The sequence below is a fragment of the Pelodiscus sinensis genome, chromosome 6 (genome assembly GCF_049634645.1).
Source record: "Pelodiscus sinensis isolate JC-2024 chromosome 6, ASM4963464v1, whole genome shotgun sequence".
Lineage (NCBI taxonomy): Eukaryota > Metazoa > Chordata > Testudines > Trionychidae > Pelodiscus > Pelodiscus sinensis.
The window spans coordinates 95,417,437-95,442,586 of NC_134716.1; the positions used below are offsets into that span (position 1 = coordinate 95,417,437).

General features: G+C 44.6%; 2 long non-coding RNA genes across 8 annotated transcripts in view; one reads left to right on the top strand and one right to left on the bottom strand.

Annotated features, from left to right (window-relative positions):
- Window positions 1-24,056, top strand: part of LOC142829946 (uncharacterized) — a 325,854-nt gene extending 301,798 nt beyond the window's left edge. Inside the window, exons 3-5 of one of the 4 annotated variants that reach the window (XR_012904896.1) lie at window positions 21,320-21,467; window positions 22,545-22,774; window positions 23,015-24,056. This is a non-coding gene — a long non-coding RNA (uncharacterized LOC142829946). The remainder of the gene's footprint in view (window positions 1-21,319; window positions 21,468-22,544; window positions 22,775-23,014) is intronic. The other 3 variants (XR_012904895.1, XR_012904894.1, XR_012904897.1) reach the window with 3 other exon arrangements.
- Window positions 1-25,150, bottom strand: part of LOC106732876 (uncharacterized) — a 196,604-nt gene that overhangs the window by 151,650 nt on the left and 19,804 nt on the right. The gene's annotated exons all lie outside the window — the stretch shown is intronic.

Consider the following 25,150-nt stretch of genomic DNA (forward strand, 5'->3'; position numbering starts at 1 on the left):
ATCATCTGTTTGGTATGTTACTTCCTTTCACTCTGTTTGGGAAGATCACACCCATCCCTCACATTCCTCTCAAACAAGTAGCATCAAAGAAAGGGAAGAGAGGAAGCTGCTCCCTATAATCACAGGATAATCAGAAAAGAAGGTCTTAATTAAATTTGTAGCAGTTTCTACAGAAAACCGCCCATCTTTTTCTCCATTCAAATCCAACTGTTACAGCCATTTTACTGGCATCCACTTAAGTGAGGACTCGTGGATAACAGCTTATTCTCTGGGGTTATTTAATGCTTTTGGCTTATACTGATGAAGGGACACTGGATTTCTTATCCACAGCAACCATAATAAAACCCCCAGGCTGCGTCTAGACTGGCAAGTTTTTCCGCAAAAGCAGCTGCTTTTGCGGAAAAACTTGCCAGCTGTCTACACTGGCCGCTTGATTTTGCGTAAAAGCACGGATGTTCTACTGTCTGAAATCAGTGCTTCTTACACAAATGCTTTGATGTTCCCGTTCGGGCGAAAGCCCTTTTCCGGAAATGCTTTTGCGCAAAAGGGCCAGTGTAAACAGCTGAAAACTGTTTTGCGCAAAAAAGCCCTGATGGCAAAAATGGCGATCGGGGCTTTCTTAAGCAAAACCGCATCTAGATTGGCACGGACACTTTTCCGCAAAAAGTGCTTTTGCGGAAAAGCATCTGTGCCAATCTAGATGCTCTTTTCCGCAAATGCTTTTAACGGAAAAACCTTTCAGTTAAAAGCATTTGCGGAAAATCATGCCAGTCTAGACATAGCCCTAGAATGAAAGGATATTAGTCTATTGGAAGCAAACTAATGGTGTTTATTCTCTCTGACATTTCGGGCTGAAGTGAACTGATTAGGACAGACGTATCAGAATATGCTAAGGAACATGATTAGTGACAAACAACAACTGGCTCTCTCCTGGTCTAACTTTTCCTGGGCATTTCTTCAGCAGATTGATTGCTCTGAGAAGTATGGCTTATAAAGCCTTCAGTTATGTATATTCTGTAGTCTGCAGCAATAGCAAGACCTATAAATCACAATAAGCCCAGGAAATATAAAGGTAAGAACATGACAAATGTGATAGCGTACCTGAAATATTTCTGCCTCGTAATATTTTTAAGACATTGAAAATATTGTTATGGAAATTTTAAGAAAATCAAGTGCACAGTAAGAAACTAATTTCAATGATTCAAATACAAACATTTATGCATGACTTGAGAACATAAGAATGGCCATACTGGGTCTGACCAAAGGTCCAGCTAACGTAGTATCCTGTGTTCCAAAAATGGCTTCAGACGGAATGAACAGGTGACCCATCCTGTTGCTCCTGGCCAACTTCTGGCAGAATCAAGCTTCCCTGTCCACCCTGCTTAATAGCCACTGATGGACCTTTCCTCCATAAACTTATCAAGTTCCTTTTGGAACCCTGCCATAATATTGGCCTTCACAGCATCCTTTGGCAAGGAGTTCCACAGGTTGACTGTGTGATGTATGAAGATATATCTCCTTTTGTGTGTTTTAATTTCATTTGATGACTCCCTGGTTCTTGAGTTATGAGAAGTAGTAAATAACATCTCCTCATAAACTTTCTCCACACCAATCATAATTTTATAGATCTCTATCATATCCAATCTTAGTCATCGCTTTCCCATGCTGAAAAGTCTCAATCTTATTAATTTCTCCTCATATTGAAGCTGCTCTATACCCTAATTGATGCCCTTTTCTATACTTTCTCCAATTCCAATATTTTTTGAGATGGGCTGACCAGATCTACACACAGTATTCAAGATAAGTACAGCATACTCGTGTATATACTCAAGTATAACATGGATTTATATGGAGGCAATATATTTTTATATGCCTTATTATCAATCCCTTTCCTAAAGATTCCCAACATTGTTAAATTTTTTTGACTGCTGCTGCACACTGAGTGTATGTTTTCAAAGAACTATCCACAATGACTCTAAGGCCTCTTTCTTAAGTGGTAACAGCTAATTTAGACCCCATCATGTTATATACACGGTTGGGATTATGTTTTCAAATGTGCATAACTTTGCCTACATCAACACTGAATTTCATTTGCTATTCTGTGGCCTTGTCACTCGGTTTTGTGAAATCTCTTTGCAACTTTTTACAGCAGCGGAGCCAACCGTGTGGGTGCCTGGGCAATGAAGGAGTGGCGGCTCCATGTTTCTGGAAAGGATGTGGCCAAGAGTGGAAGAGACAGGGCCAAGGACAGCCAGCCCTCTGTGCTTCTTGGAGCTTGGCTTACTCACTCCACCCTTAGTGCTGCTCAGTGTGTGCAGCTTTGGTGCTCTGGCATGGTGTTCTGGTGGCGATTTAAAGGGTTTGGGGCTCCGACACTGCTGCTACTACAGCAGTGGTGGGGGGCCAGACCCCCAGACCCTTCTGAAATCGTAATTGCCCCCTCTCCTCCTGGTCAGTTGGCCTACTTCACAGTCTGCTTTGGCTGTAACTATCTTGAGTAATTTTGTACCATCTGCAGATTTTGTCACCTCACTGTTCTGGAGCCAACTCAGCCTGAAACAAGCTGATTTTCTGCCTGTTTTTGGCTGAACTGGCATCACTGATATACCCATGTCACCCATGTTCAGTAATTTTTTCACGTGAAGAATATTTATTTTGATAAAGCACTATGTCACTGTGCTAAATGTTACTCTTCTTCATCCTTTGCCTCAGACGGCATACAGGATACCTCACTTTCTCACTTGCCTTCAGACTCATGTGCTACTTGTTCCCAGTTACCCCTCCAGCATTCTTTTTTGTTATTGTTTTGATACGATTAAGTTCAAAGGCCCTAATTCTTATTTATAGTTAAATTAGTTTAAGACCTCTTACATTATAAGAACAACTAAAAAAATATGTAAAAATTTACTCCTGCTTTAAGGTCTCTGGTACACTCCCAGAGTGGTACAAGAACATAAGAACAGCTATATTGGGTCAGACCAAAGGTCCATCTAGCCCAGTATCCTGTCTTCCGACAGTGGCCACAGATGCCCCAGAGGGAGCGAACAGATCAAGTGATCCCTCTCCTGTCATCCATTCCCAGCCTCTGACAAATACCCATGCTAGCTACTTACCCATCATGGCTTTACTGCACATGAAACTCAGGCAATAAGAGTAAAGGCCAGTGGCAGCTGAAAATCTGGGCCTCTTCCTGACATCAACAAAAAAATTCTCTTTGACTTAAATAGGGATAGGATTTCACCCAGTATGGTTACCAGCTCATTGATACCTCCACAAATTATTCAACCTGCCACTTCAACAATCTTCCTTTGGATGCTTTGCACTATAAGTGCAATCGTCATTTATCATTTTTCTCTCTTTATTCATTCTGTGAGTCAAAGTAGGCAATAAAGTTACAGAATGAGAAATATACTACTGACATTTTGGCTGTGTGGATTGGCTTTTTTAAACTCTAGAAATATGATATAAAGGTTGCTAAGAGGCACATATAGTAGACATGCACTAACACTTTCACAGCTGTAACTCTCACGTGTGACTGACCAATGTGCATGGGCACACAGGCACATACATTTCTGCGTCTGCAGACTGAGTTTGCAAAACATAGATTTTATGTTAAAAGCTATACAGTTGAGGCAGAGTTACATAGCTCATTTAAAAGCTTCGGAGGGGTAGCCGAGTTAGTCTGGGTGTGTCTAGACTACAGGGTTTTGTTAACAAAAGTGGACTTTTGTTGACAAACCTATACATGCGTCTACACTACTGCCGTGTTCTGTCGACAGTAAATCGACAGGACATGGCAGCTTTGTCGACGGCGGTAAACCTCATTCTATGAGGAATAACGCCTTTTGTCGACAGAGTTCTGTTGACAAAAGACACTATTGCATCCACACTGTGCTTTTTCAAAAGAGAGAGTCTGGACTCTGTCGAAAAAGTGGCTTGCTTTGTTAACAGAACTGGCTGTAGTCTAGATATGCTTTGTCGACAGAGACTTTGTCAACAGTATCTGTTGACAAAGCTTCTGTTGACAAAAGCCTGTAGTCTAGATGTACCCTAACAGGAAAAACTTTAAAAATAACAAGTAGTCTAGTAGTACCGTAAAGACTCAATAGTTACAAGAGGCTGATAAGAACCATTAGCACCAATTATTTGGTTGGTAGGTTAAATCATAGGATGTGGAAGGTAGTGTGTGACCCAGCTGATGTCTTTGTTCATACCATTTGCATAAGAATTAAACTTGTGAACGAAGTTAAGCTCCAATCTTTCTGTATATTTGGCTTGTGGAATTTACCTGAAACAAAATAGTGACTTGGAGATCCATTAATGAGTACCCAGGTAGATTAAAAAGTATTCTCCAGCAGTTTTTTTGCGTATTGCCTTTTTGGATATCTGATTTGTATCTATTAATTCTTTCCTGCAGAGACTGTCCAGTTTGGCCAATATACATGGCAGTGGGGCATTGTTGGCATTTGACGGAATAGATCACATTGATGGATGTGCAGTTAAATGAGCCTTTGATTTGGTGGATGATGTGGTTGGGTCCAGTGATGAAATTGCTGGTGTAGATGTGTGGGCAGAGTAGGCACCAAGGCTGATTTCAGTGGTGGCTTCCTGGATGATTATGATGGAGATATGTTGCTTGGTTATTGGAAAGAAATTTGTTTGAGGTTAGAGGGTTGTCTGAGTGAGGATTGGCCTTTGCCCCAAGGCCCGTGAGAGTGAGGGGTCATTTTCCAGGATAGGTTGTAGATTGTAGATAATGCATTGAAGGGTTTTAAGCTGTGGACTGTAGGTGATGAAAAGTAGAATTCTATTTTCTTTTTTTGGCCTGTCTTGGCCTTTGGCCTTTCTTTTTTTGGCCTGTTCATGTATGGGTACTTTTTTAGTTTTACACCTAACTACAGCAGGAACAGCAGCAGCCAGAGCCTTGGGAGGCTCAAGCCAGGCTGCTATGAAGGGCTGGCTGGGGGAGGCTAGCCTCTACCCCCACACTTTCTGCCAGAGGCCTCCCCTTTGAGGGAGAGTCCAAAGCCACCCCTGCACACCTTGCCCAATGGCCCAATAATTCTGTCAGCAGCCCTGCCAGGACAGCCTTGGGTTCAACCACAGTGGCCATTGCAGCTGCGGAAATTGCTTTCACAACCTCCATGAGATTCACAACTTTAGTTATGGGCCAGGACAAACATCAGTAGGTTCATATCAGATAAATCTGGAGATGTTTGAAGGCTGATCTGAACTCTATGATCTCCCTATTCATTATTTTGCCTCCCCTCTTCCTAATCCAAGTGGCCTGATCCCAAATAGAGGGTCTGAATTCGGACTGTGGATTTGAGTTCACATGTCAAAACTCTAACAATTTAGAAAATCAGACTTCTAAAATTTAGGAAAGTTTCAGATTCTGCCATATTTAACAACCTCCAATATAAGAGTGATGCATTAAGATTTCATGGTGGTGGGTGCAATATAAGAATTTTAAATAGAGTGGAGGAAGTGTTTAGCTCTAAGGTTTTTATTTAGGATTATACTGAACTACAGCCAGATCTTCTCCCTGATTTCCCTACAGATTTCCCCTTTCTACAAACACAAAATACAACTGTAGAAGTCTGGTTCTGATACTCGGTCCGCTGAATTCTATACTTACTGGTTCTAATCACAAGACAATAGCAAGTCTAGTTAAGACTTTGAGCCCAGCTGAGATCCCAGGCACTTCAGTACAGGTAGCAGGCCCACTTAGTACCAGAAATGTGGAAAAGGAATACCTACAAAGAAAGATTTGGGATCAAGATTTGAGTTAAGAATCAACCTGCTCGTCACTTCTGAACTGGACCATCCATCACTAATCAGAAAATGACTGCGCAACTTTAAAAAAATCAGTTTGATTTGCATCCTTTATGTAAGACAGAATGGAACTGTCAAACAAAACACAATTTAAATTAATGGCAATTATATTTTCCTTTACAGGCTGCCTTCACTGAAAAGGATGTGTTTTTCCCCTCTGAGGGTATGGCTAGACTGCAGAGGGGGTTTTGGGATACCAGAGGTATCCCGAAAAAACTCCACCGCGTCCAGGGAACACATTTGCTCTTCTTCTTTGTTTTTGCAGAAGAGCATACCGCTCTTTAAAAAGCCCTGTATTCCTTGTTCTACAAGCAAGAAGGGGGCATTTGAAAGAGATTTTTTTTCCGACATTTGGCCCAGTCTAGATTGGCCAAATGTTGGAAAAGCCTCTTCTGACAAAAGAATCGGAAAAAGGTACGCAAAATGCGGAGCGCATTTTGTGTGCCTTTTTCTGACAAAAACTTGTAGTCTAACCATACCCTGGGATTGGTACCTTAATGTAAAATCCTTTGGAGACAAGCCATTTTAATTTTGACCTCAAAGTTGCTAGTCAATGTAAACCTCAGATGTAAGGAATATATAGTAGATCTTAACTAGCTACACTTCCATGCCTTGTCTCCAGGAGGATTTTGCATCAGAATATCTAGTTAGCTACCTCAATGCAAAAACAGTCAAAAGTTTAGCCACTCTGCAGCTGCACTCTCCAGATTTTGTATAACCGGATATCACCCTATCAGTAGCAAAGTAAAACAATGGGTTGGAATTAGATTCAGGACGTGCCGGGTATCCCCTTCCTGCAAAGTGCAAACCGCTCTGCTGATAGTCAGGAGAAAATAGTAAGGAAGTTAAAAGCTAAGCTGGAAAGCAGGCTGTACCAACCAAGATAGAGAAAACCAATCAGAAACTCTCTGTAGGCTAGGTGCTAACCCTACCAGCCAACTGAAATGAGAGGCAGCACATAACAGCTCTTCCCCAGAAATAGGATGTGAACCAAACAGAGTCGTGGTTTAGAGCTCTCCTTTCACCCAACAGGGAAAATAAGATTCTTCAGTTTTTCTGCAGGTGTGGCTTACTTTCTCCCCCCCCCCCCCCCCCCCCCCCCCCAATGTGCTGGCTCCAGAGAACTGCTGGTGTGCTGGGGACTCCTGCCTGCCAACCTGCTATGGAGTGGGGGAGGACCTTGGGGGTAACTGTTCTTTCCCCCCCAATCTGAATTGGTACCTGACTTTCTCCTGAGTGGCTGCCCAAGTGCTCCACTTACAGGGAACACTGGTCAGCGCCCTTATTTGCGTAGGACCTTCATTCGCACCCTAGTGGAGATGCATGTTGAAAGTCAGAGGAGTCTCACTAGAGACTGAGCTGGGAAATGTAAAGGATGTTCAGCCAATCAACTCAGGACTGCATGGAAAATGAAGCACACTAGATTTCAATGTCTTTGCTTCCACTTCATGCCAGCAGTAAGTGGAGTCCTGTGAGACTTATTTGTTAAAATGATCTAAAATGACATCAACTTTCTAAACAATTTCTCATCCCCTCTCCTGAAACGGTTATTTTATAAAAGCACTAGAAGATTTACCCACTGTTGCTCAGGTCCCTCAGGGTAGGGGGGACAGGCTGTGGGGGGTGCAGGAGTCAGGGCAGGTGCTTATAGATGTGGAGAGCTCAGGGCAGAGATCTGTAGGCCATAGGGGTTCAGGAGGCAGGGATGAGTATTGTGAGGGGCCCAAGGAAAAGTGGTGTTGTGTGTGTTGGGGGTACTGGTGTCAGAGTTGGAGAATGAGAAGGGGGATCAGAGCAGGGGGCTGGATGTGGGGGAGTGCAAGAGCCAGCAGGGGTCCTGATGGCTGGGCAGAGACTTCCAGGGCTGGTCGCAGTGGGGACTGTGCTGGCTGGGCGGGCGTGTCTGGTACTTTCACCCCTGCCTGCTGCTTTCCCAATGGAATTATAGCTGTCCCAGTCCCCATATCTGGCCCCTTGCTACCTCTTATGGTCATCACACGGTACAACTATCCCTTCTAGTAGCCCCCTCCCTTTGTCTGGCACAACCAAACCCTGACCTTGCTTTAAGTTGTGATAAAAAGAAGCTGCATACCAAATTTGGTGGTCTTAGCTGTTACCATTTAGGAGGAGTTCTTGAACAAACAAATTGACAGACAGACAGACTCGCTTGCTCGCTCACAGACAAACTCTCTCAAATATATAGAAGATTTCTGCTAATGTGTTTCTTCCCCACCACCATATGTGCATAGGGAGCAAATCTCTGGAAATATTTAATTTAGGTGTTACCCTAAGTATCACACACACAATGTGACAATGCTATTTATAAAGCAATTTCAAAAACATCTTCTCTCCCCCATCCCCTACAAAAAAATAACCCACGCCTTTGATTTATTGCTAGGATCAGTCACGTAACTTTTTCTTTAATGCACAGCTCTGTGGTTTAAACCGTTACTTATTTATAGCACAAGTTTTAAAGGGAAGCACTTGCTGCATGAAAATATTGATTTTTTACACATGTGAAAAACTGTCTTCAGGATTTTTTTTCCAAATGAGGTCAGGTGAGAAACTCCAACATTACTGTGAGAAAACAATGAGTAAATAAAATCTGAAGGGACAAGTTGGACAGAAGGAGGAGGTAGAAGGTCTGAACCCTTGGGTTTAGCCCACAAATTTGAAAGTCAAAATGTCCACTGTAAGACGGGAACAGAGAATAACACATCTTAGCTCTGTGAGCTGATTGTCTCTTGTTCTTCTCATGCCACTTTTATGGGAATTCCTCTATGCAACTGAACAGAGGATTTAGATTCCCTGTGACATGCCACAATTCAGACTGCATCTCAGTAGGTAACCTAACGTGCACAGAATGTTCAGAACAGAATGTTGGGTTGGTATCCCCCCCCCCCATATATTTCTACTTAGAAGAGTAAATAATTTCTGGGATAGGCTTCCAAGGCAAGTTGTGGAATCCCCATCATTGGAGGTTTTTAAGAATAGACTGGACAGAATGGCTGAGACACACTGGACCTGTCTCAGTTTCTGTGACTCGGTGTTATCTATTGTGCAAGTCAATCAAAGCACAATAATGAACATGCCAAAAATACAAAACACATCATAACGGTGATAACAATGTAGATGAAATAAAGTCTTATGGATAATCAAATGAGCAGTGTTGCCAGAAGAACAATTCTCTCTAGAAATGCAATGTAATCCACAGTCAAACACCACTTTGCTTCTTACAGATTCTCAAGGAAATTTAATATGAATAAAGAAGAAAACTTTAAGAAAGACTAATACTACTGGAAGATCTCAGGGAATTTAACAGCTGGCAGATCCATAATAAATCAGAAAATAAAGACCATTGATCAAAGCCAGCCACTCATCTCTCAAATTGGACATTTACCAGAAACTCAACAACTCAGTGTATCAGTGCACATACAAAATAAACTTCAAACATGCCCCAAAATATAACTATGGAAACTACATCCATCTCAGGATCAGTAATGCTGTCAGCCATTCACTTTGGGTTTTTAGACCTTGAAACTCAGCCAGAGGCAGAAAAGTGAAATAAATGAAAGCAGATCCTGCTCTCTCAAAGGAAGTGGTTCTTTTCTGTCCAGAACAAACAAAAATGCTCATTCTTAAAAAGATAGCAACCAGCTGTGATAGGGATTGTGTTTCTAGAAGGAGACAGCTTGTCATCAACAGTGAACCCTCACTGAGGGTTCAAAGCACCTCTTCAGTAGAGTGAGACAAGGAAGCTATTTTCTTGTTTAGAAATATGTAACATTTGAATTAAGATAAGCATTGTTGCTTGATCAATTAGCCTGGTCCACACTCGGGAGTTATTTTGAAATAACTCCCCTTATTTTGAAATAATTTCATTATTTTGAAATAACAGCCTCGTTATTTCAAAATCTGTACTCCTGTTTTCCTTGTGGAATAAGTTTATTTCAAAATAGTTATTTTGGGAGTTATGATTTTGAATTTAGTTATTTCTAAATAATTTCCTAGGGTAGACATGCCCTACGGGTCCTTCTCATTGTGAAGGGGTGTATCATGCTGCTTTACTCTAAGTTTCTGTTCACTGATGTCTCAGTTTCTATTTTGGATGTCTCGATAACTCTCAGAGTTTTCACTCCCAGGAAGTTTAGTTTAACAACCAAGTTCAAAGGGAAAATTGAACTGGGGGTTTCTCTTTAGCCAACTTGTTTCCTGCACTCCAGTGCTGCTGGTACTGGCTCAGGCCCTGCCCTTGGGAGCTAAAAAGAGTCTGTGTGTAGGGCTGCTCACATCACCCTTCTGCTCCTTATCAAGCAACATACTCCCAACCTGATGTCTCCCTTCTTTCTCTTGAGAGAATCTAATGCCTCCTCTCCCCTGACCTTTATAGCTTCTTTTATCTACCCCAAAGGCCTGAGTTAGAAACATGGCCCACCTGTTACGTGACATTACTCAATCTCTCCACATGAAGAGAAGTGAGGCTGGAGCCATTTTCCCTGAAAGGGGTAAGCCACCCTGTGAGAGGACACTGGTTCTCTAGGATGAAGAGAGACAGACAGCTGCCCTCAAAGCAGTCCTTTTTATAAAGTCTGACTCGATAAACAACAATACTTGGATTTTAAAAATTCTTTCTTCCTTTCTCGTCCCATAAGGTAATGAATTAATTCAGCTCAACGGTATAAATGGGCCTGAGTCACAACATGCTGAACCGGACTGGAGACAAAGTCAAACTGCCCCAAAGTCCAGGGTTAGAGTACAACACCTAGAGGTTTGATGTTTTAGGGATAGATTGCCCAATCTGCCCTAGGAGTAGTAAGGTTAGGGGAGGACATTTTGGTAAAGATCTCCTCGTGAGGATCCACATTGGCAGCAAGAGTTCTATTAGCAGGTGGAAAAGTCTATTGGACCTGCCCCCAATCCCTAGGTTATCAATAGGAAGTCGGAAGCATTTGCATGGAAGCCCTGTGTCTGAACAGGGTCTCCAGCACCCCACACTCAAGGCAGCGCTGAAGCCATATGACCAGGGGCTCTTCTCAGCCATAGCTACTATACAGACCACTCTTAGACAGGTATGGAAGCCGCTCCATGGAAAAGATAATACATCCTTTGCCTGACACGCTCTTCCAGCTCTCAACTCTGCAAATCCTTTCTATGCTGGCTTGTGAAGTTAGCTTGCAACAAGTTATCCTGAACACAGATCAGGCTGCAGGTGAGCCTCAAGCACTACTGAACATACTTTGTTTTCTCTGAGTGAGTTGTGCTTTCATTGGAAAGAGGGGGAGTGGAACAAAATAAGAAATATGACCTGGCTGTGGGAAAGTTAATAAAAATGACACATTCTGACCAGCCTGGTCAACTCCAGTCCTTTATTTTTCCAATAACTGCCTTATGTCTGCAACCCCTCCTTTCCTAATACACTATTCTGAGAAGATGTGCAATGCTGGCAATGGGGAATTTTTTCTCATATAACAAACCTCCATTCTGTCTTTCTGTCATGTCTTTCAATGGATACAAGTGCTACCCCCTTGAGTCAAAATTGCATTGCCATCCCCTGACTTTCCTAAGGAACTGACTCCACTCCCAGACAGATGTGTAGGAAAGAAAATTTGTTTCACAGGAGACAAGAATAAACACTCAGTGTTGGTATAATTAGAATGAGCCTGCAGGTGAGACTAGCAAGGACAATGACTGGACTTTCAATTACAGTCAAAGTAACTCAGAACTCTCAGAGCTGTCTGTGATTAGCGTTTCTCTGGCAAAGAGCCTGTAGCCTAGCAAAGTCAACCACTAAAGCCTAGCAGGAGTTTGTCTTAAGTGGTCATTGCTTGGAGTTTAATTTCTGAAGATTTTAACAATGTTTAAAAACAAAGCATAAAGAAAGACCCTTTCAGGAGGTATTAACAACAGCAAAGTATTGTGTAATGTAGCAGTGGCAGTCAGCCTCTAAGGCCCTCTGGTTTTCCAGCTAATCTCACTTTCCTCCCTCACCTCCCTTTGCTTAGTGAGCCATTTTTAGTGGCCATACTCTCAACTGGCCTCATAACTTCTGGTTCCCTTTGCCAGTATGCATTGTGATACAGTCTTCATGTCATGCACATGTACATCGTGGAAGAGTCAAACAAGACCAGCATCGAAGCTATCATCATCTACCAACAACTTCGCTGGACTGGTCACATGGTCCAGATGCCTGCTCAGCACCTCCCAAAACAGATTCTGTTTTCCAACCTGAAGGAAGGATGGAGCGTTGGGGGCCAGAGGAAGAGATTTAGGACATGTTGAAGGCAAACATGAAAAAGTGCAGCATCGGTGTCGACACTTGGGAGAACCTTGCCCAGGACCATCCCAGTAGAGAGTGGTAATCTGTGAGGGGGTGGCGCAATTTGAGAGGTCCCACCACAGCGCAGAAGAGAAGAGGCAAAGAAGGAGAAAAGAGTGGCAAAAACTGCCCCGCATCCCTCCAACAGCCTCCAACACCTGCCCCTTCTGCAATAAGATCTGCATATAAAGAATCAGGCTGGTCAGCATCAACAGATCCACAAATAGGAGAGTGACAGGAAGACATCTTTCTCATTATCGAATGACCGCTGAAAGAGACATACACAGGATGGACACACAAAAGGCCATTAAGGCTTCATGAACAACTGTAAATCTAGTATTCCCTAACTTCCAAATGTTTGACTTTGCAACCTAAAATCAACTCTCAATGTCCCTTTGTGTGCTATAAAATATGTAAAGCCTTGTGTTTCAGAGTCTGAGTCAATCTTTCACTATGGGCAGGAGGGTTAATTATGCCACATCTTCCCACTGCAGGGTTTCTTGCCTCTTCCTCTGAAGCCTCTAGCACTGGCCCCTGAGGTAAGAGAGTGGGATGGATGGAGCATAGAAATTGAAATGGTGTGTCAGGCTGAAGTGCTTAATTTGGAAAGGCTGCTGTTCTTCAGACACAGCAGGAATATTCTTATGAACTACGTGATAATTTGCTACCACGTTGCTATATTCAGTGGCAAAGAGGGAAAATAATGCAATATCTGTTAGAGTACCAGAGATCTAGGGGACACTAAACAGGCACAGACAGTACCTGCTGAGTGATGCAAAACCAATAAGGTCTAGTAAAGCAGTTGCTTCAGCTCTCCCCTTGTAGTTTTCTGAGACAGAATCATAGTTCACTACAGCAACACCTTCCAATTACTGAAGTGAGCAAGACTCCTACAATCAGGTAATTGCCACTACAGTATTGTAACAGCCCCAATGTAGCTTCAAGACAGTCTCCCTGCTTTCACTCTTTCCTTCCTTCTCCCATCATTTCCTTCATGGTCCTCACAGGCATTGACAAAAAAAAAACTTTGGTGCCAGACTCAGAACGCTCAGAGGGTATCAGCAGCAGTGGATGGAGGAGAGGAGAGATGGCACCCAACAATTCTTCCAACATCTCAGGGGAAGACAACTGAACTGAAAAAATAATTTTAAAATTATGTGTCTACAATAAACAGGATTCTGGAGAGAACAGAAGAAAGGCATTTCAACGTTCTGCTACTCATACTCAGACCACAGAGGGATTTGAGCATAGATAAAAGTGTCATATTTTAGAAACAGCAAGGATTCCAAAGATTCAGATTATCTATATGAATTTATCAAAATGCCCCATCCAAAAACAGATTTGAAGGAAACCAGCATCAGAAGCATCCCAGCAAAGCAGGGTTTTAAGGAGGCATTTGAAAGAGAAGCAAGATGTACCTTTGAGAATGTCTATAAGAAGCTCCTTTCAAAGATGAAGGCAGCATGGAAGATGGCATGAAGGTGCTTGTTTGAAAATGTAACAACTAGATGATGGAGGCTGGTCTCACGGGATGATCAGAGGTGGAAGTTGTTTTGATAGTAAATGACACTCAATAGTAGGGTGAGAACAGGCCATAACTGGCCTTGAAAGGGATTCAAAAGGAGGGATGACTTGGTCAGAGCAAGGACTGGGAGAATGATCTTTGCATTCTGAACTGATATGAGCAGGACAATATTGCATTTGTCAAGGCCACAGAAAATAATTTTGCAGTAATTCATATCTGAGATGAGAACTATAATAATAGTTGAATAATAACTATAATTTGAAAACAAAGTAACATTTTGTTATGGTTAAGTTTGGGTGGGTATGGAGGTGAGTGACTTCAACACAATTCACTTCAGAAAAATATAACTAACTAAGAATGGAAATAAAAATATACAACAGAGAAAAATCCTTGGAATACTTGTCAGATTGCTGCTGTTTCTAGACCACCTTTACTAAAATATAGTAACGTCTAAAAGTACTTGATACAGTGCATGCCAGAATCTGATAGCTAGTCTGGTGCTAATACTGCAATATCTTTAGAAGACTGACATGTAACAAATCAGTTTCTGATGCATCTTTAAATTCAGTGGTAGTATATATCAGGTAAGCAGGTCTCTTGTGAGGACACACAGCTATGTTAATCAGGGCCAGCTTTAGGAAGTGTGGGGCCCAATTCGAACAGTTTTGGCGGGGCCTCCGCACCCAGGTTTTTTTCTTGAGCACCCCCCTCACCCCTGGGCTGCTGCCTCTGTAGTGACACTCATACATAGGCAGCAACGTGGTGGGAGAGAGGGTTGCGTGTTACCGTGAAGATTAACCGGTGAACTTTATCCTATCACATTCCTAATATAAAGCCCTTGATGAAGCATTAGAATAATGGACCCACACAACAAACCACAACCACACACACAAATATCACATCAGAAGTAGAGCTGATCAAAATGTATATCAATATAGTTGAACATTTTCAAAATAATGCCATCCTTTATTATGCAAAATTTTACACAAAATTAAATCAGTTGCCTTAAGTGTAGGTCAAATATTTGCAAACTATCCAATCTTTTCAATAAAGTTTTAAGTTTGATTTTTAAAAAGTTACCAGAGAGCGTTGCAGTTTTCTGTTACATTGATTTACTTTTTAAATAGCAAAAATGGAGTCTTTGTTAAGAAAGTGTCAGTTCTGTGTCAAATTCCAGTCGTTAGTGATTTCAGCACCACGGATTTCACTAGGTAATATAGTACCTCCCCACCATTGCCTCCTTTGCACTGTCCTTCAACACATATTGCCTACATGTTGAGTCCAAGGTCAGTCTACACAAGATTTTATCAATGGTTTTTGCTCAAGTGATCACTGAAACAAGACAAGGACTTTCAATTGATTCTAATCAGCTCTGCCTTTAAACACTGGATGTAAAGTGCCAGATAAAATTGAGGACTCCCAAATAGACTCTACACCACCAGAAATAAAACCTGTTTTCATCTTCTGTGACTTTCAGTTCGATGTGGCTCACTATCCTCTGCTTAGTGTTCAAGTTGTGATAGACCCTAAGCCAGGTTATATTAAGTTCAGGTCTCTTACCTTTTAATCATACAATATGGATTACAACATTTCATTCTCCTAGCTCCAAGTCTTTAGTGAATTTCGACCCAAAAGAGCCCAAAATTGAGCACCTTGACACTGTGGCAAAGTAGGTATGTCTATATAAATAAAGTCTGCTCGTGAAGCCTTTTCCTACAGTTGATTAACATATGGCAGTAGATAGCTCATTCAGACCACTGGCTGATAATAGTCAGTCACTCTTACCAGTCATTACCATAGTCATGGACTCACTCTACTCTCCATTGTGTCTATGATTCTCTGATGACCTGTGACAAAAAAGGAGGGTGGAAAGGGAAACTGAAGGGAGAGACCTCTCTAAATTCACCAATCAAAGAGCAGTATTGCCAACCCAAAAATCACAAGGAACGCCTACACAAAGTTATGAGAATGATCTACAAATCACAAGATATTTTAAAAATAAAACATGTTGGATTTTTACTAGTCTTTTGTTTAGTGAGTATTTAGGGTTCTTGTTTTAAAGCTTTTGTCCTTAGCTGTAAGGCCCAGAAATAGAGAACTTTTTTTAAATGAAAGCTGAGATTCCTACATAATCAGTTGACTCCAGGCCTTTGGAAAAACACCAAATGTTTTGAGAATCATGGTAAAACAATGGAGGAATTCTTGTGAGCCTATGCATTGCCCACAGTATAAATAAATAAATAAAAACCACAATATCTTCTCCGCTAAACATCCTAATGAGATACTACAAATGGGGAACTGAATTCAAATGAGGAAATGACCTCCTGATATGAACAGGTATCAACCTAGTTTTTCATATTTGAAATGGGTTGCCAGGAATCATACATGACAATATGAAATCTTTCCACTCATGCCAGCATAGTCACAAAACACCTATAATTTTGATCCATGCATTTATTGGATAGTGAAAGAGAAAGGAGGCAAATTAGTGTAGATAAATTAAATTAGTGTAGATAAATTAGTGTAGTGTAAATTAGTGTAGATAAATTAAAAAAAAAAAAAGCCTGAAGCAATTAGGACTGGGCTCCTACAGCTCACGTTCAGAACTGATTAGGACACTTATGACCAGATTTTCAAAGGTGTGTAAAGATCAGATAGATATCTTTGAAGATCCAAGTTGGCAACTCTCTCTTTAGGAGCTTAATTACCTTTGAAACTATGAGCTTAGATTTCCAAGTCCAATTATCAAAAATGACTTTAGTCACTCAAGTGCTTTTGAAAATTTTAACTGGGGACCTAAAGAGACAAAAGGTAGGAGATATGGTATTCCTTTTAAAAACGTGTGACATCTATTTTTAGCTAAATGTTATATTATTTTTCTCCCAAGGGCAACTGACCCCCTCACTACACCATTGCCCCCCCGCCTGCAGATCTATCATCTTATGCATGTGCAAGATCTGTGAGAGCCGTCCCATGAATCTGAAGTTAATGTCTGTGGTGCCTGCTTCTGGGTGGTGTCTCAATACTGCCACATTCACCTCCAAAGAGGGGGCTTCCCAAAGCAGGCCTTTGCTGCTGACCCCCAAGCCATCCACAGGTCCAGTCTCCTTTCAATGGGCCCACTTCGCAGGGCTCATTGATCTTGGAGCTGGTTTCCATCCCCTCTCCAACCCCCATCAGAACTACTGTGCCCTCCTGGCTTGGGAAAAGAACAAACAGGAGAATTGGAAATTAACCCGCCCACTCTCACATCCCCTACGCAGGGAATGAGCCATCTACATTAGGCCCCAGCTGGAGTATCATGTCCAGTTCTGGGCGCCACATTTCAGGAAATGTGCAGAAACTGGAGAAAGTCCAGAGAAGATCAACACAAATGAAGAAAGGTCTAGAGAACATGAGATATGAGGCAAGGCTGAAGAAATTGGCCTGGTTTACCTTGGAAAAGAGAAGACCGAAAAGGGACATGAGAGCAGCTTTCAAGTATCTAAGGGTATGTCTACACCACCCCGCTAGTTCGAACTAGCGGGGTAATGTAGGCATACCGCACTTGCAAATGATGCCTGGGATTTGAATTTCCCGGGCTTCATTTGCATAAGCTGGGAGCCGCCATTTTTAAAACCCCGCTGGTTCGAACCCCGTGCAGCGCGGCTATACGGGGCACGAACTAGGTAGTTCGAACTAGGCTTCCTAGTTCGAACTACCGTTACTCCTCATTTCACGAGGAGTAACAGTAGTTCGAACTAGGAAGCCTAGTTCGAACTACCTAGTTCGTGCCCCGTGTAGCCGCGCTGCACGGGGTTCGAACCAGCGGGGTTTTAAAAATGGCGGCTCCCCGCTTATGCAAATGAAGCCCGGGAAATTCAAATCCTGGGCTTCATTTACAAGTGCGGTATGCCTACATTACCCTCCTAGTTCGAACTAGGAGGGTAGTGTAGACATACCCTAAAAGAGTATCATAAGGAGGAGGAAGAAAAATTGTTCTGCTTGGCCTCTGAGGTTAGGATGAGAAGCAATGGGCTTAAATTGCAGATATTTAAGACCAGGTTAGACAGACACCTGTAAGGGACGAGCTAGGGCAACTCAACTTTGGAAGCCCCAGGGACCACACTGATAATTAAAGAACATGATGAGGACATCAACTTAAGTGTGTCATTAGCAATGACAGTCCAAGAATTTAACTACTAAAACGCATATCAACAGAAGATCATTACACTGACTACTTTTTTTTTTGGCTCCCACTCACTGGCCACATGTTGATCCCCACATAAACCCAAACTGCACCGCGGGGCGCAAACAAACTGGCCGTGGGCAGCATACCAAGTTATTAATAAATATTTTTAAACCTTTACCTTTTCTCTGCTGCCATGTCTCCTCTCCTTGCTCCATCATCTCCCCTGGTGCCTACTGCCCCCCAACTCTTCACCCTCCTCTGCTGTCCTGACTCTTGCCATTCTCACTGCCCTCAGCCCTCCTCCACCAGCCCTTCACTCCCCTGTGCCCACTCCTCCAGTAGCCCCACTCTGATCAAGTGAGCTACGCCTCTTCATCCCCTCTTCTAACACCTCCGTCTACACACTTGCCATGCCTCTCTCCTCTGGTGCTGGTCCCTCCCCTGCAGGTGTCTGCCCTTCTGCTTCACCCCAGAATCCCCTGGCACCTGCACCTTCCCTTAGCCCTGCATCCTCCTGGTGTCTCCCCCTTCCCTTACTGCCTCTGCCCCCTTTGCCCTCTTTTTCCCTGATAGCAACTCCCTCACCACTCTCTCCCCCATTAGCCTCCTGCCCCTCTGTGCCCTCACACATGACTTTCTCCATCCCCACCTTTCTCATGCCCACCCCTTCTTTCAAGTCTTCTCCCAGCACTTTCCCCTCCCCCTCTAGCTCCCAATGCCCTTCCCCTCTCCTCTCCTCTCCCAGCATCACCCTGTCCCCCCTCCCACTGATACCTCCCCTCCTACCCTTTCCCTCATTGTCTGCACTTGGCCCCCTGCCATTTGTCTCTTGGTGCCTTCCCCTTTCTTCCACTCCCCACTGCACAAGTCCCTTTCCCTTTCTCTCCCCGCTGAACAAGCTCCTTCCCTCTCCCCCTCCTCACAAGTCCCTTCCCTTTCCCCCGCTGCACAAGCGTCTTCCCTACCTTCTGCCTTCCACGTTGTGGGGCCGGAGTCTGCGCTTAGGCCCCGGAGTCCAAACCCGGAGGCAGCCACGCAACGTGCCTCCGAGGAGTTTTAAAATCCCGGATGTGACATCACATTACATCCAGGCCCCGTCCACCTGCAACTCCACACATGGCAGCAGTAGGTGGCGAGGGGGAGCCACGCACAGTAGGGACATTCCGGGGCCTCGGGGGATGCTCTGGGGGCGGGGTGGGAGAACGTATGGGGCGATCAGCAGGGGGGGCGGGGCACACTCCAGACAGAGCCAGGGGAGAGACCCAACTCCACATATTGGTGGAGCAGGGCCCCCAGCTCTGAATTGTAACACGGCCGGCAATTCCAGGTTCAGGGGCCTGGGGCCCCCTTAGGCATAGGGCCCGATTTGACCAAATCGGTCAAATGGGCCTAAGGCTGGCCCTGGTGTTAATAGTCATCTATGATTCTATGATCTTCTAACACTAGAACTGGAAGGGACCTCGAGAGATCATCTAGTCCAGTCCCCTGCCCTCACGGTAGAACCAAGCACAGCCTAGAGTCTAGACCAGTGGTTTCCAAACTTTTCAGCATCACACCTCCTTTTTTATTTTTGAGAAATCCTCAGTCTCCCCCCCATAGCAGCAAAACTTGAGGGGAAAAAAGGAACTGACTGGGGCTAAAAAACAAAAATAGCAGAAAAACTTAGGGGGGGGATTTGGAGGAGAGGTCTGGGTCACCTCGTGCCCCCCCTCCTCGGAATTTCTTTGCACACCCCCCAGTTTGGGAACCCATGGTCTATACCATCTTTGATAGATGTCTATCTAACCTGCTCTTAAATATCTCCAGAGATGGAAATTCTACAACCTCACTAGGCAATTTAGTCCAGTGTTTAATCACCCGGACAGTTAGGAAGTTTTTCTTAATGTCCAGCCTAAACCTCTCTTGCTGAAGTATAATTGCTTCTTGTCCTATCCTCAGAGTCCAAGGAGAACAATTATTTGTCTCCCTCCTTCTTGTGACACCCTTTTATATACCTGAAAACTGCTATCATGTTCCCTCTCAGTCTTCTCTTTTCTAAACTAAACAAGCCCAGTTTTTCAGTATTCCCTCACAGGTGGAGAAATTGGAAAGGGTACAGAGAAGAGCGACAAGAATGATTAAAGGTCTAGAGAACATGACCTATGAAGCCAGGCTTCATGAACTGGGCTTGTTTAGTTTGGAAAAAAGAAGATTAAGGGGGGACATGATAGCGGCTTTCAAATATCTTAAAGGGTGTCAGAAGGAGGAAGGAGAAAATTTGTTCCTCTTGGTTTCTGAGGACAGGACAAGGAGTAATGGGCTTAAAGTGCAGCAAGGGAGGTTTAGATTGGACATTAGGAAAAAATTCCCAACTGTCAGGGTGGTCAAATATTGGAATAAATTGCCAAGGGAGGTGGTGGAATCTCCCTCTCTGGAGATATTTAAGAACAGGTTAGATAGACATCTGTCAGGGATGGTGTAGACAGAGCTTGGTCCTGCCTTGAGGGAGGGGGGCTGGACTCGATGACCTCTCGAGGTCCCTTCCAGTCCTATGATTCTATGATTCTAGGTCATGTCCTCTAGACCTTTAATTGTTATTGTTGCTCTTCTCTGAACCATCCCCAATTTCTCCACATCTTTCTTGAAATGTGGTGCCCAGAACTGGACACAATATTCCAACTGAGTGCAAAGTAGAGAGGAAGAAGGACTTCTCGTGTCTTGCTCACACCACTCCTGTTAAGATTCACCACTTCCCATTCTAAGCCAGGGTGATGTTTCAGAAAGAAGGATGTAGCTGCCACACCCACATGCATAAAGGCATATAAATTAAAAACCATATTCCCTGACACCAACCACACACATAATGATGGCTTGTCAGAGATATCGATGAAAAAAATTATAAAGAGTGATCACTGTGTGGCCATTTAGGGAGACTTAAAAGCCACTCAGATGATTAGCAGAGCACCTAGAACTAGATTTTTTGTTTCTACTGATGCTGCACATTCACACATTCCTCAGTGCACATAAAACATTAATTCTGCACGTGGATGGAAAAAAACCCACATGTGGATGGAAAAGATTAGAGGGAACATTGAGCCTGATCAGACATGCCATCTTGTAGCTCTTCCTCTTAGCTGTGCGTGTGTCTGATCAGCCTAAGTGCAAATCCTCGTGATTCACAGTCTGATCAAGTTATGGAAAAGTAATCACCTTCCTTTGAAAAGTGGCTCAGGAAACAGCCCTAGGTGTAGAAGTATTGACCCTATACTTGTGGAAGCACTAAAAACATATAGATTGCATGGGACAATTTTCTTAAAGACACTGTGGCAACATCATCAACAATGAGGCCATCTGTTTTTGTACCTCAGCACAGTGATACAGACTGATTACAGCATGGGGAGCGAGAGATAGAGGAATTTTGGGGCCCAGGAGAGCATTCAGAGCACGCTCTCCTGCCACAAATCCACCACTTGTCATTTGTTTCTGTCTGAAGGCTTTGTGCAATGGGAAGCTGCAGTCCTCACTTCTGGCCTCCTGATGATCACTGAAATGAATGGGCTGAAGACTCTGCCTCCAGAAAACCAACTGATTCACGGTCATAATCCAGCAAAAGCAGCAGAGGAAGAGGGACAAGAGCTAAGGTAGCAAAGGCTGTAACAAATGTTACATAACATGAACAAAAGGGGAAAGAATTGAAGGGGGGTAGCAAGAGGGAAAATCCCTCGGGTCCAGGAGTGACCAATAATTTTTGATGGGGAGCCACGCAAAAATTTGGAAAGTGGTTGATGGCTGCACTCTTCCATGATATTAATGGAGGAGGTGCAGGGTCTGGAATGGAGCTTGGGTAAGGGAGGGAATTTGGATGAAGGAAGCAGCTGTGACCTGAGGCATTGGACTAGGTTGCAGGGGATTGTATTGTGACCTAGGGCAAGGCATTGGGGTACAGGAGGTTGTGAGCTAGGGTAGAAGGGGAATGTGATCTGGGGCAGGGGATTGCGGTGTCAGATCTGGGTGCAGGAGGGGAGCAAAGGATTTGGGTATGTGGAGTGGGCGGGGGCAGGAGTGGGGGGCAGAGGGTTGGAGAAGGGAGGGGCTGGGGTGCCAGATGCAGTGTCTGTCCAGGAGACTTACCAGCCAGTAGCTGATTTTGAATCAGCCTCCCTGCCTGCCCCATCCCCACATAGGCCACAGCCATGTGCTCTGTGAATACAGCCACGCCCCGACTTACGAACACACTGACTTACGACCAACCTCCCATTAACCCCATTATAATATTTTCAAATTGAGAACCATGTACGTTAAGTTTTTCGAACAGTGCGGGCAGCGTGTTTAAGGCTACAACCAAATCAAGTTATGACCAGATGTTCGGAACATAAACCTTTCATAAGTTGGGGACTGCCTGTCACTAGGAGCCCCTTTTGCTTCATGGCTGTCTGTTTTTGAAACAGGCAGCTCCCATTGGCCAGTTTCGGCCAGAAGCTGGCCAATGGGATTGTCCCAGGGGTGGGAGCTCCTAAAGCTTCTCCCCCTTCCCTCTCAGTTCAGAGTTTAAAGTGAAACTGCCCCAGCCGCATTTCTGAATGGCATGTGCGTGGGGCAAGGCAAGTAGGGAGCCTGCCTGGGGCTTCCTGTGGCATCCGCAGGCTGGATCCAGTGGCTTGGCGGACCGTATTTTGCCCTGTCCTGCTCTTGTCCAGATCACCTGTTTTCTCTAAAAGGGAGTTGGAGCAGATCCTAGGCAGTGGGGAAGCCCAGATTCCACTGCGTGTGGTGGAGTCCGGGTTACCCCACCACATTGTGGACTGACCCACCCTGAGGGAGGAAGACCAGGCAGGAGAGGTGGGAGAGCTGCACCAGGAGGAGGAGGAGGAGGAGGAAGAGGAGGCAGCAGGGACTCAGACCCAAGAGGGCTCCCAGGCATCTGTAGACATCGGGGAAGGAACATCAGGTGACTGCTTTGAGGGGTCACCACACATGGGCAGGTTGGCAGCGTGGGGGGCTAGCTAGCCTCATTGACACTGTGGGGCCCCTGGGAGGCTTTCAGGCCGCTGCTCAACTCATATGCAGTGTCACGTGTAACACCCCTGAGTCTCCTGTCCAAAGGAGAGCCCCTTACAGCCATGGCATGTCCTCAGGACAGCGGGGGTACACACAGACAGTGACTGTCTCCTCCTCGTTTCCCCCACAGACAGACCCTCTACCCAACAAGGGAGCATCACACCTGCCCCACCACTATCCCGGACCCGTGGCACCCGCAGGCACTGGTGGGTGTTCACGGACCTGCTGAGGAAGCATGTTGTGGCCCTGCAGGACCTCAACAGGACCCTCCAGCAGAGGACGGAGGCAGAGGCTGAGAGGCTCACCAGGCTGATGGATGAGCTGGTCCAGCAGCGCACTACCATCTGTGCCACAATGAGGGAGCTCTTCATCTTGCCTGCCTCTGTCACAGCCACTGCTCCTCCTGCACGCCCTGCCCTCCAACTCCCCCATTTTCCCCAGTCCCGCCTGCTCCCAAGCCCTCACAGGCCCAACAGCTGGCCCCCCACCCCTCCTGTCCAGACCAGGACTAGGTCTCACGCCACCCGATCCCAAGGCCGTGGTGATGCCAGGACATAGGAAGGCAGCAGGGCCCTTCAATCAGGGAAGCAGTGGCCTACCTGAGCCCCTCTCCCCCCTCCAAGTTTTCAGTCCCCTAATACCCCAGTTAAAGGTCATTTCAGTTATATAACAAAATCTTTGAGTGAAAGATTTACTTTTACACATTTGAACAGTACACAGAATTTTTTTTTAAACATCACATTCTTTACTGATAGCGTTTCTAATAAAAAACGAATGTCTGTGTACAAAGAAAACCGGGTGTGTATGTATTCTTTATGGGAAGAGGGTGAAGGTAGTGGAGGGACAGGTAGGGGTGGGCCAGGCCAAACCCCCGCATGGGAGAGGCCCTGGGGAAGTCAGTGGGCTCCTTCTGAGAATCTCTCCCTCAGAGCCTCTCAGATTTGGACACCAGCCTGGTGAGCCTGGCAGATGACAGCCATCCGGGGCTGCTGAAATGGCCTGTCCCTCGCCATCAGCACCTGTCCCCCACCCCGGCAGGAAGGCCTCCCCTTTCCTCTCCACCAGGTTATGGAGAATGCAACATGTGGCCACCACCTCCGGGATGTTGCATTCCCCCATCTCCAAGCGTATGGGGAGGCAACGGAATCTCTCTTTCAGCCAGCCAAAGGCGCATTCCACCTGGATGCAAGCTTGGCTAAGATGAGTGTTGAAAAGCTCCTTGCTTGCATCCAGTGGCCAGTGTAGGGCTTCATGAGCCATGGCATCAGGAGGTAGGCTGCGTCAGCCACTATGCACACCGGCATCTGCACGTCCCCAAGTTGACAAAGCCTCTGTCGAAAAAGGCATGTAGTCTAGACATAGCCAAAGTGACTTATGTTCCACATGCGCAGATCACCCGAACTCGGCTCTTCCGGGTTACAATCTACTCGCCTCTGGCGAGTAGACTGTATTATTTGTTGAGCCCTACTTATGTTGACCTAACTTTATAGCGCAGCCCAGACTTGCAACCGATTTTGAGTTCACCTACACTAGTTTTACTCTAGTGTAAGCTGTTGTTTATAATAGTGAGAGTCAGAATCCGGCTTATAGACTTCAGCAGCAAACCAAAAATGCTAATCCATATACCTAGCACGCCACAAACACCAGGCAAAACAATTCAAACCACTCCCTGGAGCAGACACTGGCAAACATTGTAGGATCCACACATTGAGTTGGACTGTCCAATACCCCCAAGTTTTTGGTCACACATACAGCAGAGTTTCAGAAAAAAGATCACCGCTTGTGTATGTCTATCGTGGAAGACTCTCCCTTGCCCCCTATCTCTATGGCTATTTATTCTGGTTAATAGCAGCAGCAGCAGTTAGGAAATACATTATGACTCACAAAAGAAAACTTTAGAATTTGACTGCCGCTCAATAAAATATGAGCGGATTAAACAGACAAATGCTTGTGTCAGCCTGTTGCAATCCTGGTGAGACTGGGGTGTAGTCAGAAAGTTGCATGTAACATACAAATTATCAAAGACAAACAATAATTGAATCAAACTAATGCCACCTCTAGCCATACATACAAAGTTGTCTCTTGATATATATTCAGGATGACCCTGATCCTGCAAGGTGCTGAGTGCTTTCAAAGCGGTGCAAGAGCACCCTCAGTTCTCCCACAGGCAATGAAAAGCATCTTGTAGGACTAGACCCTATCTGAGTAACTACATATTTCCCTGCAGCATATACTCAGGAACCTACACTCACAATAAAACTCTGCA